Here is an 18,567-nt window from a genome sequence, read left to right as displayed (position 1 = left end):
GAAACAATCTTCGAGATCAGCTTGCCGAACGCTTAATCTATTTGATTAAGAGTGGCTCTCCCACTTGTCCCCGTTAAATATACCTTTGTTTGGTCATGCTGTAGCAAACCTTAGGAGGCCAGTTCTCCCATTTCCTAAGTTCTTCGTGGCAGCGGAGGAGTGCGGACGCGCACCGCATGCGCTCTGCAGTTTTCGACCGATCCATGCCACCAAGAACCACCGGGGCCACCAAAAACTCTTGGAACCTGATACATCTGGGAAGCTGGACCACGGGCACACCGGTCTCAAAACGGTAGGTCCAAGATTTCGGTGGCGCTTGAGGGAGGCCAGGCCGCGTCGACGGCATCGACGCGGCTTGAAATGGACCCCCGCTGCCCAAACCCACTGAATTGCAAGCCCGCCATTTGTGGACCCACCCAGGGTCCGCCCGAATTGCAAGCAATGGACGACCAGTGCTACAGCCACTACTCCGATGCCGAGACCACCGGAGACGGAGAGTTCGAGGGCGCCGCCATGCAGCACGACCAACCCGATACGTCAAATTCGTACGATACCTCCGAGCAATGGTAGATTTACACCTCAAAACTCCAGAAAAAGCAGCAAAGGAGCGGAATGCGGAACGCCGCCATTTTGAAATCGAACAAGACCCAGAGCGGGGAGAACAATAGCAAGGTGGCGCCGGCCGCCTCGGCAGCAGCTGGCGCGCCAGCTGCGCGCAAAGGACAAAGACAGCCGAGACACAGGCTATCGCCGCTTCCAAAGAGCGGCGAAAAAATCATCATCAAGACCAAAGAATGGCCTGCCAATCAAGGCGCTGAAGGCGATAGAAATCGCGCGAGCCGGCACCGAGGCATGCAACTACAATTTCGCGGATGAAGACTTTATAGTCAGACTAAGAATAGGATCGAACATCATCATAGCAAGTACTTCGAACGAAGAAGTAGCGAAGATGATGCTGGGAATAACCAACCTACGAATCAGAGGTCAAGCCTACGAAGTCAACAGATACGTGGCGATGCCGGAATACGTCAAGCGAGCCGTCATACACGGAATCCCCTCGGGAACGCCAACAGAAGCGCTCAAGGCAAAGATACTAGTGCGCACCCAGGGAGTACAGTCTAGCCCGTTTATAACGAAGCCACTTATAGCGAAATAGAGGTTATAACGAAGGGATTTCAATTTCCCATTCCCATTTTTGCATTTTCAATACATTTTGGGTCCGGTTTTAACGAAGTAAATAAGAGCGCGTCAGCGGATATAACGAAGAGATTTAATACCAACCGAAAAATAATTTGCCATTCAACACATTTTTGCGTCCTTGAGGCGATTTTTTCTACAAAAATAAGAGCAAAATTCGGCTGACGGCGTCCCTTCGTGGCGTCGTCTGCTCTCCTGTGGAGCGAAAGGTTGCTACACTGCATCGCATGGCACGCATGAAGGTGCCTTTGGTAAAGGCGATTTTCTTCACAAGCGGAGCCTGGAGGGATGTGAAGCACCTGACCATCGCCCATTGCTTCGAGAAAGCCGGCCTCTCCCGAAGCAGCAGCACGGAGGCGGCGCCTGCTGTTGACGAAGCTACCGCGATTGACGTGGCTGCAACCGCTGATGCTGCCGCCGCGACGGCCTGTTTGGAGCAGCTTTAGGATTCCGCTAGCGACTTGAACCTTGTGCCTGCGGGTCTAAGCCACATGGACTTCGTTTTCGCCGACGAAGACCTTGTTGCCACCGAGGACTTGACGACTGAAGAAGTTGCCGGGAGTGTCATGGAAGAGACCTTGGCGGAGAGCGCCTCCGACAGCGAATGCGTCGATGCTAGTTGTGCCCCTAAGCCGGTCCCCTCAGCAGCGGCCATCGCAGCTGTTGACACGCTACGGATGTACCTCGGGAGTCCGGAGTTCGACCAGATCTTTGGTTCGCAGTTGGATGGTATGGAAGCCTCAATCCTGAAGTCCGCACTCGCGAAACGTGTTCAGGGGACGCTGGACGACTTTTTTCAGCGGCAATAAATCGGTATGCCGATGTTTGCATTTTTTTTCGTAGTCCGCATATTACGAAATAGCGGATATAGCGAAGTGATTTCCGATTCCCGCCGACTTCGTTATAACCGGGCTACACTGTATATCATATCACGTGGGAATGCAAAAGAAACGAGGCTTTCCATAGAATACAAAATCCGAGTGCGGAACAGTGGGAGAGTTTGCTCTCCAGCGGCAACCCGGTTCTCCAGAGAGAACTGGTCATCCATGCCCAGCGAGCAGCCAAGCTCAGCGGTGCCCTGAAATAGGGGCGCCGACCTCTGTCGACAGTAATAACTTGTAAATAGAGCAAATGAAGTTTATCCTATCCTATCCTATCCTATCCTATCCTATCCTATCCTGTGGTGCTCACCGCAAGAATGCTAGGTAAATCGGAAACGGCGGTCATCACGTTTGACGGCCCCATTATAGCCACGTACGTAATCTTTGCCGGCGCAGAATTTAGATGCTATCCATATTGACTAACGAGGCAGGTGTGCTACATTTTCTGCCAGCAAGGCCACCGGTCCGACGTCTGCCCGACGCCAAACACGAAGGCGTGCAGGCAAAGCGCAATGCATGACCCACCGGAGAACCACCAATGCCAAACCAAGTGCCTGATATGGGGAGGCGACCACGCAACCGGATCCAGGGACTGTAAGGACCGCCTAAAGAAAGCTAGAGAGCTGCGAGGCTGACAAAACCAGTCTCTTAAGCAGCAACAGCAGCGCAGCAGCAGGGGAAGGAACGGAGGCAACCCCACCGAGAGGGTTCAGCTCGGAGGGTGAACGGAGCGCATCCCGGAATCAACCACTGAACTGGTCACGGAGCCAGTCACGGAGCAGTTCACGAAGCCGGTCCAGCTCCTTCCCACCCTTTCCGGCCCCGGCCATCAAGGGGCAGCAGCATGAGCTAGCTTTATTGGGGTTAAAGGAACACGTGCTGCAAAATATACAAATGAAACTAATAACCCTTAGCCTCTTCATAGACTTTAGTAAGGCTTTGATTCCCTTGATCATAGTATCCTAACTCATAAGCTCTCAGTCTATGGGATTCGTGGCAACCCTTTATCTTTAATAAAATCTTACTTAGCTGACAGGCAACAGTGTGTATGTATTCGAAACCACCAATCATCTCTACTACCTATAATCAGAGGCGTACTACAGGGAAGTGTACTAGGCCTTCTGCTATTTAATGTCTACATAAACAGTATTGTGAACATTGACCAAGGTTTAAAATTCATTATTTACACTGATGACTGCACGATTTTGTTCTCTGGTCCTGATGTGAATGAACTAGTCACCAAGTGCAATCAACTTCTTAATCGGCTTCATGAGTGGTCTGATATTAATCTACTAAAAATTAATCCTGCAAAAACAAAAGTTATGTTATTTTGTGCAAGAAACAAAAATTTTCGTCTAGAAAAAAGATCACTTGTGGTGGTGAAGAAATTGAAATTGTTCACGAACACACCATACTAGGTGTAACTTTTTCTTCACACCTTACATGGGATTCGCATGTTGAGAAGATAATAAAAAACCTCTCGTTGGTAACAGGTGAAATTGCTCGTTTCCGCGCGTTCCTTCCTGGTAAAATAAAGCTACAAATATATAATGCATTATTTGTCTCGCAAATAAGCTATTGCTCATTAGTCTGGTTGACAACAACTAAGGTCAACCTAGAAAAAATTTACCTTCTGCAAAAGAAAGCTATACGTCACATTGCCAATCTTGATTACCTAAGCCACACACGGCAAGCTTTTGAAACATTCAGTGTGTTAAAAATTCAAAGTATGTATGAATTCCGAATATTGCTTTCATTTCATCTGTCGTCATCCTTTAGGTCTATGATTGAAGGCACTGCGCTATTGAAACAGAACGATCACACAGTTAATACTCGCAACACAGACACTTGGTTTGTTCCCCATTTTCGCACTGACTATAAGTTCCAAGCATTACAGCACAATCTTCCAGTAATTTTAAATAGATATGAAGACATAAATAACCCTACTAAGAAAGCATTGCGTGAATTCTGACGTATAATTCGCGCCCAAGTACAGCTGCTCCCTTGTATATAATGCAAATATGTTTTCTGTATTTCCCTATTGTAATTTATTGATGATTTTGTGCTTTCTGGATGTCCTGTTTTGTGAAAACTGTAACCTGACTATGTGTTCGTTTTTATTTTTTTTTTTGTGTGTGTATGTCAATGTTCTCAACAAAGTCTGCTCCTATGCCTTGTAACGGCTGCCTGGGCCTCGTCAAGCTGTATATTGTAACGTACTTGCTGACGAAGGGGGGCTTTATTAGCAGGCGCGAAAGGGAAGGCCAGGCAAGCTGGGGCAACAACAGCGACAGACTCCACACGGCGCGAGCCCTACTTCGTCGTCGTCGCCTTACTTCGTATGCGCCACCTGGCAAGAATAGGTGGCATTACTCCCCCCTTATAAAGAAAAAAAAGAGCGCTGTCGCTGTCTACGTAAGGGTGAAACAAAAAAAAAACAAGCAAACTGCCGCAACTGAAGCGCGCGAAAACATCAGCACGGTTGCGTCACCGTGTATAGTACGCCTTAAGCCGCACAACGTGCACAATGTCAGAGTCGGGCTGTCGGCGTCGCGGTTGCGCAGCACCGTCCGGAACCACTTCATAGTTAACCTCACTCACACGCCGTACCACTCTGTAAGGGCCAAAATAGCGGGAGAGCAGTTTCTCACACAAGCCTTGGCGACGAACAGGAGTCCACACCCAGACTTGGTCACCGGGTTTGTAGTCAACCTGTCGGTGGCGAAGGTTGTAACGGCGCGCATCCGAGCTCTGCTGTTGCCCGATGTGCACGCGGGCCAGCTGACGGGCTTCTTCAGCACGTTGGGCAAACTGTTGGGCGTCTGGGGCGAGTTGGTCATCCTCTGGGCACGGGAGCATGGCATCAAGCATGCTCTGGACTTCGCGTCCGTACACAAGGCGAAACGGGGAGAAGCGCGTAGTTTCCTGCAGGGCGGTGTTGTAGGCAAAGGTGACATACGGCAGGACCTTATCCCAAGTTTTGTGTTGGACATCTACGTACATGGACAACATGTCCGCAAGGGTCCTGTTTAATCGTTCGGTCAAGCCATTGCTCTGCGGATGGTAGGCCGTGGTCTTGCGGTGTGTTGTGCAGCTCAGCCGAAAGATGTGGTCGATTAGTTGCGCTGTAAACGCCGTCCCTTTGTCTGTAATCACGTGCGAAGGAGCGCCATGTCGCAGGACGATGTTGTGCATGAAAAACTCTGCGACTTCTGAAGCTGTGCCACGAGGGATCGCCTTGGTCTCGGCGTAGCGAGTCAAATAGTCGGTAGCAACTATGATCCACTTATTGCCGCCCTGCGACAAGGGGAAAGGGCCGAAGAGGTCCATGCCGATCTGGTCGAACGGAGCGCGAGGGGCAGTAACGGGCTTGAGAAAACCCGCCGGCTTAAGTGGGGGCGTTTTCCGGCCCTGGCATTCTCGGCAGCTTTTAACGTATCGTTTGACATCAGCAGAAAGTCCAGGCCAGTAATACATGTTCCGCACTGTGGCGAGCGTACGTGAAAAGCCCAAGTGGCCAGACGTGGGCTCATCGTGGCAGGCGAAAAGAATGTCAGACCGGAGGTCGGCAGGAATGACGAGAAGGTAAGGTCTATCGTTGCCTCTCGAGTTCTTCTTGTACAAGAGACCTTGCCGCAAACAGAAGGAGCCAAGACGTCGAGAGAAGTGGCGAGGTATAGCCGTATCACTACCTTCAAGGGCGTCAATGAGAGGGCGAAGGTCCGAGTCCGCCCTCTGCCGAGTCAGTAGGTCGGAGGCGGTGAGAGTACCAAGGAAGCAGCTGTCGTCATCGGGCGCTGCGTCGGCAGCATCAACTGGTGCACGCGACAGTGTGTCGGCGTCTTCGTGTCTGCGGCCGGACTTGTAGACAATAGTAATGTCAAATTCCTGGAGCCGTAAGCTCCAGCGTGCCAGGCGTCCAGATGGGTCTCGCAAATTTGCCAGCCAGCATAGGCAGTGGTGATCGGTGACCACTTTGAATGGGCGGCCGTAAAGATAAGGGCGAAACTTCATGGTGGCCCACGCGGTCAAGACATTCTTTTTCAGACGTGGAGTAATTGCTCTCGGCGCGGGAGAGAGTACGGCTAGCATAGGCGATAACCCTCTCAAGGCCCTCTTGGTGTTGAACAAGGACCGCGCCAAGACCGATGTTACTGGCGTCGGTGTGGACCTCGGTATCAGCATCTTCGTCGAAGTGCGCAAGAACGGGAGGTGTTTGAAGGCGCTGGCGGAGCGTAGAGAAAGCGGTCTGTTGCTCAGTGGTCCAGACAAAGGAGGTGGTATTCCTGGTGAGGCGCGTCAACGGCTCAGCAATTGTTGAAAAGTCCGCAATAAAGCGCCGATAATACACACAGAGACCCAGGAAGCGCTGGACAGCTTTCTTGTCGGTCGGAACGGGAAAACGTGCGACGGCGGCAGTCTTTTCGGTGTCCGGCCGCACTCCCTCAGCGCTCACAACGTGACCAAGAAATTTGAGCTCTTCGTAACCGAAATGACACTTCTGGGGCTTCAGGGTAAGGTCTGCCGAGCGGAGGGCTTCGAGGACAGCCCGCAGGCGCTGGCGATGTTGGTCAAATGTTTCCGAAAAAACTACGACGTCGTCCAAGTAAACAAGACAGCTTTGCCACTTGAGGCCTGTGAGGACGGTGTCCATCATCCGTTGGAACGTAGCCGGGGCGGAGCACAAACCGAAAGGAAGCACTTTAAATTCATAGAGGCCATCTGGAGTCACGAAGGCGGTTTTTTCGCGGTCCCGTTCGTCTACTTCAATTTGCCAATAGCCGCTCTTTAAGTCAATGGATGAGAAGTACTTAGCGCGCCGTAATCTATCCAGCGAGTCGTCAATGCGCGGCAACGGGTAGACGTCCTTTTTAGTCACACTGTTCAGTTTGCGATAGTCGACACAAAACCGGAGAGTGCCGTCCTTCTTCTTAACAAGGACTACAGGTGAAGACCACGGGCTTTGGGAAGGTTGAACAACGCCATCGTCAAGCATTTCCTGAACCTGAGTTTGGATAACCGCCCGTTCTTTAGCAGAAACACGATAAGGCTGCTGTGGTATAGGGCGAGCGTCGTCATAGGTGATGATGCGGTGCTGCGTGATGGGTGTTTGACGAACCTTCGAAGAGGAAGCGAAGCACGACTTGTATTCCTTCAGCAGCTGTTCCAAAGCCAGGCGTTGCTCCCGAGACAGGTGGCAGTTTATGTCGACGTTTTCAAGGGAAGGTTCGTCAGTGCCGGCTGCCGCGGACGCAAAACAAACGGGAATATCGGTAACAGGTTCGGCAGAAGCGATAGCAGTACCTGCAAAAAGGTGCCGGTACTCATTAGAAAAATTAGTGACCAGGACAGCAGACCGGCCACCACGAAGCGTCAGTAGACTGCGAGCGGCGCAGATGCCTTGAGTAGGCAGGAGTGAACGGTTAGCCTCGGCGACTGCTTCTGCGTCATGCAAGTCGTTGCAAGTGACTTCAACCAAAACACTGCTCCGTGGCGGCAACGTGACACTGTCTGCAGAAACACGAAGGGCGGCACTGCGGTGGCAAGTTTCGGCGAGGTGGGTCGCTTTACTGGTCGAAAAGGTGATGATTCGTTGGCGGAGGTCGATGACAGCACCGTACTCCCGCAGAAAGTCAATGCCGATAATGAGATCGCGGGAGCAATTGCACAGAACTACACAACTGACGACGAACGTAGATCCCTGAATCTGAACGCGAGCCGTGGAAATACCCTTTGGAGTAACGAGATGACCACCGGCAGTACGGAGATGCACTACAGAACAAGGCGTAAGCACTTTTTTTAGAAGAGTCGCCAATTTATCACTCATAATTGAATAGTCGGCCCCGGTGTCCACTAATGCACTGACTCTGTGACCGTCGAGAAGAACAGGTATGTCCAAGGAAACGCAGCTGTCTCGGTCAGATGACGGTGCTATCTGTTCACGGTCGGAGCGTAGCGGCGGCGGCGGGAGGTCTTCAGCGCAGCGACTCGCAGCGACCTCGCCCCCGAAGGTCGCTGGTCTCAGTTTTCCCGGCGAGGGCTCGGCGAGCGACCCTGTACTGCTCGCGAGGAGCTGTGCGGGTTCGGGGAAGAGCGTCTCGGAGAAGATGAGCGCGGCTGATGCGGCGCACGGGCTGAAAGTCGCTGTTCCGCGAGGAAGTCTTCAATGGCTGGAGGCCGGTGGCCAAACCGGGGTCTGGGCGAATCGGCTCGAAATCCCTCAAGACCGAGGCGTCGATAAGAGCAATTGCGGTAGAGATGGCCTGGTTCTCCGCAGTGAAAACAGAGTGGCCGGTTGTCAGATGTGCGCCAGACATCGGCCTTCCGCAAGTGCGCTCGGCGATCGTCGAAATACGGGACTGGTGAAACTGGGGACAGCGGTGCAGGAGGCGTTACTGGAATCGGCGGTGGCGAAGCTGCAGCCGGGCGTCTCGCAACTTCGGCATAGGTGGGGCGGCTGTAGTCTCCCGGCAGAGGTGGTGTTTCGACGGTAGGACCCCTGAACGCCTGTTGCACCTCCTCGCGAACAAGAGCGGAAATCGAGCCAAGTGCAGACTGCGAAGGGCTGCAAAACTTGAGGACCTCTTCACGCACGATGGTGCGAATCAGTTCGCGCAAATCGTCAGGGTGGCTCCCGGCGGTGGCAAACGATTCGGTGACTGCAGCAGCATGCACGGGCCGGTTGTAAGTCGCAGAACGTTGTTGAAGAACCTTTTCCATCGTCGCGGCCTCGGCAAGGAATGCAGCGACGGTCGATGGTGGGCTGCGCACGAGGCCTGCAAAGAGCTGTTCTTTGACGCCACGCATCAAATGCCGGACTTTCTTTTCTTCTGGCATGGCCGGATCAGCTCTTCTAAAGAGGCGCGTCATGTCCTCGACGTACATCTGAACGCTTTCGTTCGGCAGCTGGATGCGGGATTGTAGCGCACGCTCAGCTCGTTCGCGACGATCAGCGCTTGTGTAGGCCTCCAGCAGCCGACGACGAAACTCATGCCACGAGATTATAACGTCCTCTCGGTTCTCAAACCAGGTGCGAGCACTATCCTCGAGGCTGAAGTAAACGTTCCGGAGTTTGGCTGCGTCGTCCCATTGGTTAAACGCAGCTACGCGTTCAAAGTGAAGGAGCCAGTCCTCCACATCCTCAAAAAGTTCCCCACGGAACGTCTTGGGAATCTGCGGAGTCTGCAAGGTGTAGTGGGATGGCGCGGCAGCAGCGGTTTGCAGAGGAGGAAGAGCGGCTGTCGCCATGGCGCCGCTCTCTAATGGTCCAACCTCCGATGGCAGTCCCTGGATCCTCCGGCTGAAGCGATGTACCGGGGTGTCAAGCGGTACAGGGCTGGCTCGACGGCTGCCTGGAGGGGTCTCTTGCATGGGCTCACGGGTACCCGGCACACTCCACCAAACTGTAACGTACTTGCTGACGAAGGGGGGCTTTATTAGCAGGCACGAAAGGGAAGGCCAGGCAAGCTGGGGCAACAACAGCGACAGACTCCACACGGCGCGAGCCCTACTTCGTCGTCGTCGCCCTACTTCGTATGCGCCACCTGGCAAGACTAGGTGGCAATATCTACAGCTTTTAGTCCAGGCAGCCGCCAGAATTTTCTGGAAAATAAATGAAATTGGGATTGAAATTGAAAATTGGAGGATTTGAACTGCTGGCTGCCGCAACCGACACCGGCGGCTTTAAAAAGGGAGAAAAAAAAGAAGAAGAAACCCAACTGCGGCATGAAGGTGAGCTGGGAAGCAGGCCCTCCCAAAACTCTGTCTCTGCAGTCGGGAAACAATCAAAAACAACAGAAAAAACAGCTAGAAGAAGAAAACAAGGCACTAAGGCGAGAGCTAGAAATCATCCGCAGAGCTCGCGAAGAGCAGGACACGAAAATCAACAGGCTACAGCAGGAGATACGGGACCTCAGGTCAGGCAGCCCTCCCATGCCGCCAGCACCACCCCCGCAAAGCCAACCCACCGAAATGACACAGACCAATTTCGCCTCGTTTATGGCAGAAGTGCAACAAGTAATACAAAGAATAGAACCGCAGGTAGCCATGCAAGGAACAAAAATCCGCACCCTGAGAAAACAGAAAATCACCGGAGGCGTTAAAGATAAGTTCAATCAGACACGCCCGGCGTTAGAAAACTACAGTACGAGAGCCGAACCCGAAAACTAAACATGGACAGTAAAACCAAAGGAGTGACGAAGGTAGAAAAATTAGAATTATGGCAGTGGAACTGCAGAGGATACAGAAGAAAAGAAGGATTACTACAACAATACATCAACATGCAACTGACCCCACCTGATGTAATTGCCCTACAAGACACAGGGATCACCCCAACACTCCAGGGCTACACGTGCTACGAAAACTCAGAAGAAGGCAGAAGAACGGCAATACTAGTCAACAAAGCCCTCATTGCCATAGGCGATGGTAGGATAGCCGACACAGACGTGAAGCACGTAATAATAGAGATCACACCGAAGAAGAAAAGAAAGGGAGGAAGTATATTCGTCGTGAATAAATACAGCCCCCCAAGACAAAGTAGGGCGAAATTCGACGCGCTGTTTAAGGGAACAAACAAACTAGCCAAAGGAAACGCACTAGTCATATTAGGAGACTTTATCGCTAGAGAAGAGAGCTGGGGATACACAAGAACAGATATGAAGGGAAGAGCGGTAATCGAGGCAGGCGACAATATCGACTGTGAGCTTATCACGGAAGCCGACACCCCTACGAGAATCGGAAACAGCGGGACCAAGGACACCTGCCCAAATCTCACGTTCGTCAAAAGAACAAGGCAAGTGGAGTGGGACAAACTAATGGAAAACCTGGGAAGCGGCCACTATATCCTAAAGACACAAATTACATGAGCGGATAAAATCAGACGACAGATAAGGAAGGGAAACATAACGGACTGGAATGCCTTCAGGGAAGCATGTGACGACGCGATGAGAAGTATCGAGTCCATCACGGAGTGGGGGAACTTGCTCAAAGAAAAACAACGCAATTTCACCAAAGAAATCGAGCGTACGCCGCAAACACCGGACGTAGACACCAGACTTCTCAGGCTATGGGAAGCTAGGAGGGGACTCACAAAAAAGTGGAAAGGACAGAAATACAATAGGAAACTCAAGCTGAAAATCGTGGAAATCACAAAAAAGGCAGAGTAGTACGGGACGGAGCTAGAAAGTCAGAACTGGCAACAATTTAGCGACACCCTAAACGGAACCTTAAGCACCTCACAAAATGGCGCATACTCAAGGCACTTCTAGATCCAGCAAAAACAAAGACCGAAAACAACAAAGCCATATACAGACTGGTACACCAATACGAAGGAACAGACTCGGAATTATTGTACAAAGTACGCAAAAAGTGCTACTGCGAAGGCAACCCAGCAGCCTACACAGAACGATACAAAGGAGAAGAAACGAAAAGCTAAACAGAGCCTTTTCCCGGGAAGAGGTGTACGCAGCAATAAGAAACGCAACAAAGAACACAGACGCGGGTGCGTACAAGATCAACAACGCGCTCATTCGCAAACTCAGCGCCGAACAAATCGAAAAGCTAACCGAATACCTCAATGGGCACTGGCAAGCAGGAACCGTACCAGAAGAATGTAAACACGCGGAAGTCATCATGATTCCGAAACCAGGCAAGAAGCTTCAAGTAGAAAACCTCTGGCCAGTCTCCCTTACAACGTGCCTAGGAAAAATCTACGAGAGAGTGGTCACGAGAAGGCTACAAAACTATATGGAAGAAAACGAGCTTTACCCCCACAGTATGTTCGGCTTCAGAACCAGGCTTTCAACCCAAGACGTGCTCCTACAAATCAGAGAAGTACTGAGCAACACCTCCCTCAATGGAGAACACATCATCATGGCAGTGGACATCAAAGGCGCCTTTGATAACGTAAGCCACGAAGCCATCATGACAGGACTAGACAACTTGAACTGCGGCACGAAAATACACAGCTACGTCAGGGCATTTTTGTCCAACAGAACAGCAACAATCGGCCTGGGAGAGCTAAAATCAGAAAAATTCAACACCCCGAACAAAGGCACGCCATGGGGATCGGTTATTTCACCCATCTTTTTCAACGTTCCCATGACCGGGCTAGCCCAAAAACTACCGCAAATCGAAAACGTACGACAAGCCAGGTACGCCGACGACATCACCATATGGGTAACCAAAGGCTCACTCGGGACTACAAGAAGCCGCGACATGCGTAGAATATTATGTCAAGGCAAGAGAACTAGCCTGCTCGACAGAGAAGTCCCACCTCCTGTGAGTACGGCGAGGCAAGAAGAACCGCACTGTCCCCGAGGAAGAAAAACCTGAGGTTAAACGTCCGACTCGAGGGACAACTAATCCCAGAAAAAAACACTTATCAGGATATTATGAATGTGGATACAATCGAACCAAAGGTGCACCCACACCCTAACAATACTTAAAACAGCAACCAACCAAGAAATCCGCATAATAACAAGGATCTGGAGGAAAAGACACGGCATGAGAGGCAGACACGCTAAAACTGGTCAGCAGCCTGGTGGTAAGCAGCGGAACACACAGCCTCCCATACTACCACTGCACAAAATGCGAAATACAACAAGCGGACGCAATGCTGAGGAAAGAACTCAAGACGGTGGTTCACCTACACAATCAACATCAACCGACAAACTACTGGCTCTGGGGCTACACAACAGTCTCGAAGAAGTCCAAGAAGCGCAAATAATAGCACAAATCGAAAGTGTAAAACTCTAGACATTGGGCAGAAGACTCCTGAGCAGATACGCCCCCCCCCCCCCCCCCCCCCCAAAAAAAAAAAGAAATACCCGCCCCAACAAAAACAACTCAATACAGAAGACGCCTTAGCATGGCGACAGTTACAGACGGGAACATTCCTGTTCCTAATGCTGCTAAGTAAAATATACCCCATGAAGTGCAAGAGCGAGTGCCCGTGGTGTAGAAACAATCCAACCGTATACCATATAACATGGGCTTGCCAGAAAATAGACGAACAAGCCATAATAGAAAACCCAAGTACGGAACAGTGGGAGAGGATGCTATCCAGCGACATCCTGAAAGTCCAACAAGGACTAGTAAGGCGTGCACGCAGGGCAGCTACCCTCAGCGGAGCCCTGAACTAGGGGAACCGACCTTGAAGAGAAGATGGAGGGCTCTATCTGAAGCTGCTAAAATATACTGTAAAATAGAGTAAATAAACGTTTTTCACCACCACCTTTCTAGATATCCCGCGCCGTCTTCATTCAGTGTGCAGAGGCGAGGTGCGCATTGCTAGGGCACCCAACATATAATACTCCTGCTATTGGCTTTCTTTGCTCTAAAGCACTCCCAACCACCTTTTGTAGCGGTTCCTCAAGAAATAGGAACCGTGCCATGAAATTAATGCACGAATAATTACTCGCTAAATAATTTTCATTCACTCCTTATCTAGGATCGCGTGAACCTTTTGCTGGCCGTCATGAGATACCACACAGTGGCAGCACTGAGAAAAGAAAAAATGCATTGCTTGTAGAAAAATTGTCATTTTCGCGAAGAGAGCTGCAGGGTCCTTTCAAGGAAAAATAGGAAATAAATGAGTTTGGGTGAGATGTCTGCCCTAAAACAAATTGTTTATGCAAGCGTTCAGAGGCCACTGGCACACTGATCCTGTTCCCTGTGATGGCCAAGAGCTAGGAATGAATAGTGCAATATTCTTTTTTTCTTTTATACATGCATAGTAGAGCTGCCAGTGCGCGACTGCAGTTGGTCTTAATGTACGGGATTCTTTAACATTGCCAAACTTCACGGACACCATTCATCGTCCATGAGATGGCGACGTGGACGGTTTGCCTCTCCTTTTCTTTGTCCTGCTTGCATCCCGTTCGGATAGGCATCAGCGCATGCTCCTATCCTGCTCACAGCTGCGCAGGACTTTATTACAATCCCCGTAGGAGGCCCTCATCACGTGGCGGCGTCCTGTGTAGTGTCGACAGAGGGCACAGGGAAGATGCGTGCTCTCCAATGCAAATAGCCGAACCCTCGAGAATGGCCGCTGCTCATTGATCCCGCCGGCGCGAGTTCGTGACTGGCGCGGTGTGTGGTTTATTTGCATTACCCGCCTCTTCGACGCCCCTCCCCAAGTCCCTAGCATCCGTCCTCCTCTTTTCGTCTTCATTTTATTCTTTTTTTCTTTCTTCACTGACATCTCTTCCCGAACTCCTTTCATCCTCATATTCCAATGCATTTATTGACATTATTCCGTTTCGTTTCCCTCATGCTTACAATTACAGCAACCAGCCTTGTAGGCTTTCCAGCCCATGTAGCAGAAGAACGTCTGACCAAGCACAATTTATACCGCATTCGGAGATTGGAGAACTATGGTCTCAGCTCGGTAGTAATGAAATCGAAGTAAACGTTTCGAAACCTCAGGTTTGCTCTTGCTGTCACTGCCACTTTTCTGCTTACGACTGGTGTTGAATAAAAATTGGCGCCACAGGTAAACATCAAGCAGTAAGTCTTGATGTGTTCATTGTGTTTGATGGCACTGCGCCAGGAGTCTAGTTTCAGCGCTTGCAACGCGATCCAATCCAGCATTATACAAGCAATTGCAATCATTTGGCAGGCGTTATCAATAAAGACGCCTCCAGCACGTTATTAAAGACGCTGAGGTGTATGCAGGGCTTTCAGAATATCAGGAGCCTTGTGTGCACGGATCTCTGCGTATGCCCTGTGCCAGGGTGGGTTTATTTTATGAAGATGGCTGCACTCTGGATAAGCGCCTTGAAAGCAAGTCTCCTTGAGCACTTGTGATGCAGCATATTTCTGCCCCCGAGTGTCTTGCGGAAAAGTCTGTTTGCTTTCAACGTGGCGTAGGCCTGGAACTTCAAAGCTTGCTTTGCGGCAAGAGGAAAACTGCGGAAACCGTAGTCATAAATTCGCCATTAGAAATTAAAATGCTGAAGTGATCAGGCAGGAGTGCGCAAGGAGAAGAACCTGTGTAACTTCGGCCCTGAGGACTGAAAATAGCGTAAAATGGAACCAGAAGATGGTACCCGTTCCCTATCCTGCATTGAGGAAAACAAAGAGAGGTTGTATAGGGAATGGAGAATAGCGTGCTGCCAAAATTTGCATGTAAGAGGCTGAGACACTGTAGCTCGCGAGCCTCTGGAGGCGTGCCATACAGTGAAAAGGGGAGAGGGAAAAGGAGCAGTACTTCTATCAGAGACACATAAATTTCGTTGTGCAACTTATAGAAAAAATTTCTGCCGAGTTTTTTTTTTTTGACACTCGTAAAGGTTTGACTTGCCTTCTTCTCTAAGGCCTCCTTTTTTTATCTCAGCCCGAGGGCAAAACTTTTTTTTCAAATGGAAGTACGCACATGCTTCAAGCTTGACAGCTTTATTCTTATCATTGTAGGTTGCGAAGCTAGGGTCCGCACGGTTTATCTCGGGTGCTGAATAAATAAAAATAAAAGCTCAACTGAGAGTAGTGTTTTCGCAATAAGGTGCATGAAGATTCTAAAGTTCTAGTTGAGAAGGCCAGACAAAAACTGGAACATCAAACTCGGCGAGGCCTCTCACCTTGTCAGTCAGATAAAACGCAACTACATCTTTCCTGCTTCAATATTCCGTCTCACGGGGACTGTTGTAGTGGTAGACAAATTTAAAAATTACTTCTGAACAAGGCCGTGATTAGCACAAGTGGCTTAAGTCCTAAAGTGTAGTTTCCAGACAAACAAATCTTACATCTTTGCGCGATTAGATTAACAGGTTTAGAGTTAGGGAGAAAACTTGGCTTAGGTGAAGCATCAGTATCAAGCCGTCTGGTTCTCTTGTCTCTACTGCCACTTTAAACAAAATGCTACAAGAAAGGAACTCACAAAGAGGCCCGCCTCCACCAGCATGCAATTATGTAATCCATGGAGGAAATCTCATACTCTAAATGGCGCGCAAGCTAGCGGTCGGTTTCTTGCGTAAATCGGTGGAGGTGCTTGTATTATTAAACATAATGGCAGCCTGGGTTTGTTATTTTACTTTCAATTTTTATCCCAACATGTCACGTGCATTATGAGTGAAAATATTGCATTGCACAGATATTTCTTTCCTCCGTGCGATGTACCGTGCAAGCTGATATTTCAAATGCGCTGGCAGCCAAGTAAATGCGCACAGAATAAGACATCGTGAAAGATACGCGGAGCTGTGCGTCATACGAAGGAGAGGGCGACATTATGACCCTGCTCGGGGAGAACTGCAGGTGTTATTCAAAGTTCAATGGCCCAGCCATAAAACACGGGCGATGAACGCTTCAAGATGCCCAGCAGGAAAGCCGGCCGTTGCTCTGCTTCCATCCATGGTGAATTGAAAACACATCGAGGGAATTTCCAACGTCCCTCCCCACACGTGCGCTCTCTGTTCAAGCAAAATGAAAGCAACGAGTGAGAAGAGAAAGCTAGCGCACGTAGGTTTTTGGGGGTTGAAAGACTTTAAACGTCTTTTGAGAAGAAATTTCTTTCCCGGCTTTTATTTGTAGATTATAGCGTGTGTCCTTCCCTTTTTAGCCTTTTTTGGTAAGATTTTTTTTATTCCCATTTTAAAGCGGTAACACTTACGAATCTTTTGGATGGCCGGACTGTGAAAGCAAGCTCCTTTATTCATCCGCTTTAAGAGTGCTATTTTCTCTATCTCTCTCTCTCACTCAGAGACGCGCAAAAGATCACTCATGCACCATCTCAAGCACGCAGAGAAGAGGCACGCATGCCCAGTGATTACATTTCCGCCGTGTAGCCTTGTGCGATAGTCTCGATTACTCTTTGCATTCCATTCGCCCTCGCGAACTTGCCCGTAAGGCGTCCTGCCTTTGCTTATGATGCGGTTCAAACTGGGAATACAGCTGCTGCACTCGACGAGCACGTTCTCTGTGCCCACGAGAAATTGAGCATGCCGCTGCCGCTAGGCTACCTACACCACTCCTCGCCGTCTGTGCATCGCAATCGGTGGAGCACCGTTACGCTCATGGCACAAACGTGCGAAGATTTCAATCGCAGTGCCATGTTGCTTTCTTTCTTTTGGTCCCCCTCGCCACCCACTGCCCTCCTACTTGCCTGCCGATCCGTGCGTGTAGAGGAGAGAGAAATAAGGAGTGGATGGATGTAGGGTAGGGGAGGTTTAAACCGCGGAGATGTGGCAGTAAAGGCGCTCGTCCCGACAGGGGCGGAGGGGACCATCTGTATGCAAGGCTTGATGTTTGAAAACTGCTGTGAGTACGTGCCCCAAAGCAATTGTAAGGCACGTCTCGGGTTGTTCTTTTTTCTAGCGAACTAAATCAATAAATAAAACGTTTAGATGACTACTGGTGATCTGCGGTCGCGCCATTTCTAGATCTATTATGAATGCTTTGAGGCCGTCGATTCTATACCCCACCATCATAGATATAATCCCTTTACGTAGCGAAGATATAAGTGCACATCTTCTTGCTACTGCTGCTTCATGCTACCCTTAATTTCAAGGAATTTGCTGCGACCGCCGTGAGCGATAAATCTTTTTTTTTTTATTTCTTCACAATGGCTGCACCTCTAACATGGGAAACATGGGAACGTGTCCTCTAAATGGGAACGTGTCCTAGCTACCTTTTTTTGCAGCGCCGATATTGAGCGTGCATTTATTTCAGGCTTTCCGTAATCTTTTAAAATATTCTCGTATAATGACTCTGCGTATCCAAAGATGGCCACAGCCAAAATAAAACAGAAAAAAAGATCGTTGCGCGCAGAAACCCACCACGATTGCTTACTGGCAATGGCGTTCTGCTGCAGAGTCCAAGGTTGGGGTAAGTAACCCCGATCGCGGCGGCAGGAATTCAATGGAGGGGAAATATAAAGGTCCTGCGTGCTGTGTGATCATATTGCAGGTCGAGAACCCCAGGCGGTCTCAACAAAACTGCAGCTCTTACCAACACCGTCTGTAACCGCACCATTTCAAATTTCGGGCGCTGATCCCTCACATTATAAACCATGCCAACAGTGCGAAATATAGCAGTGGTTCTCGCTTCCCTACACAGCTCTTTGTATTATGAAAAGCTTTTTGCCTGTTTTTTTTTTGTTTCCTCGCAAAAATAAATCCGCATGGTTTGTGTTCTCCCAATAAGTCGTGATTGACATGAAAATCGTGCGAAATGTCTCGAATAGAATCGAGCGCACGAGAAGTGCAGGCATCCGACGCTTACTCCACAAGCGGTAGTGGCAACATGAAGCTCCCCACATAATATTTTATCTATAACGTTGCTCTCAGTAAAATTGGCTTGGTTCGGTTTGTAGAGTTTAACGTCCCAAAGCGACTAAGGCTATGAGAGACGCCGTAGTGTCGGGCTCCGTAAATTTCGACCACCTGGGGTTCTTTAACGTGCACTGACATCGCACAGTGCACGGGCCTCTGGAATTTCTCCTCCAAAGAAATTCAACCGCCGCTGCCAGATCGAACCCGCGTCTTTCGGGCCAACA

The 18,567-nt window shown here is 49.9% G+C and overlaps 1 pseudogene; it reads left to right on the top strand.

Annotated features, from left to right (window-relative positions):
* The first annotated feature begins 360 nt into the window (after window positions 1-360).
* Window positions 361-18,567, top strand: part of LOC149339220 (uncharacterized) — a 72,084-nt pseudogene continuing 53,877 nt past the window's right edge.

The sequence above is a fragment of the Amblyomma mixtum genome, chromosome 6, assembly GCF_055824585.1.
Source record: "Amblyomma mixtum isolate Tamu chromosome 6, ASM5582458v1, whole genome shotgun sequence".
NCBI classification, from domain to species: domain Eukaryota; kingdom Metazoa; phylum Arthropoda; class Arachnida; order Ixodida; family Ixodidae; genus Amblyomma; species Amblyomma mixtum.
The sequence above is the reverse complement of the archived record's forward strand: the minus strand, read 5'-3'. Positions and strand labels throughout refer to the sequence as shown.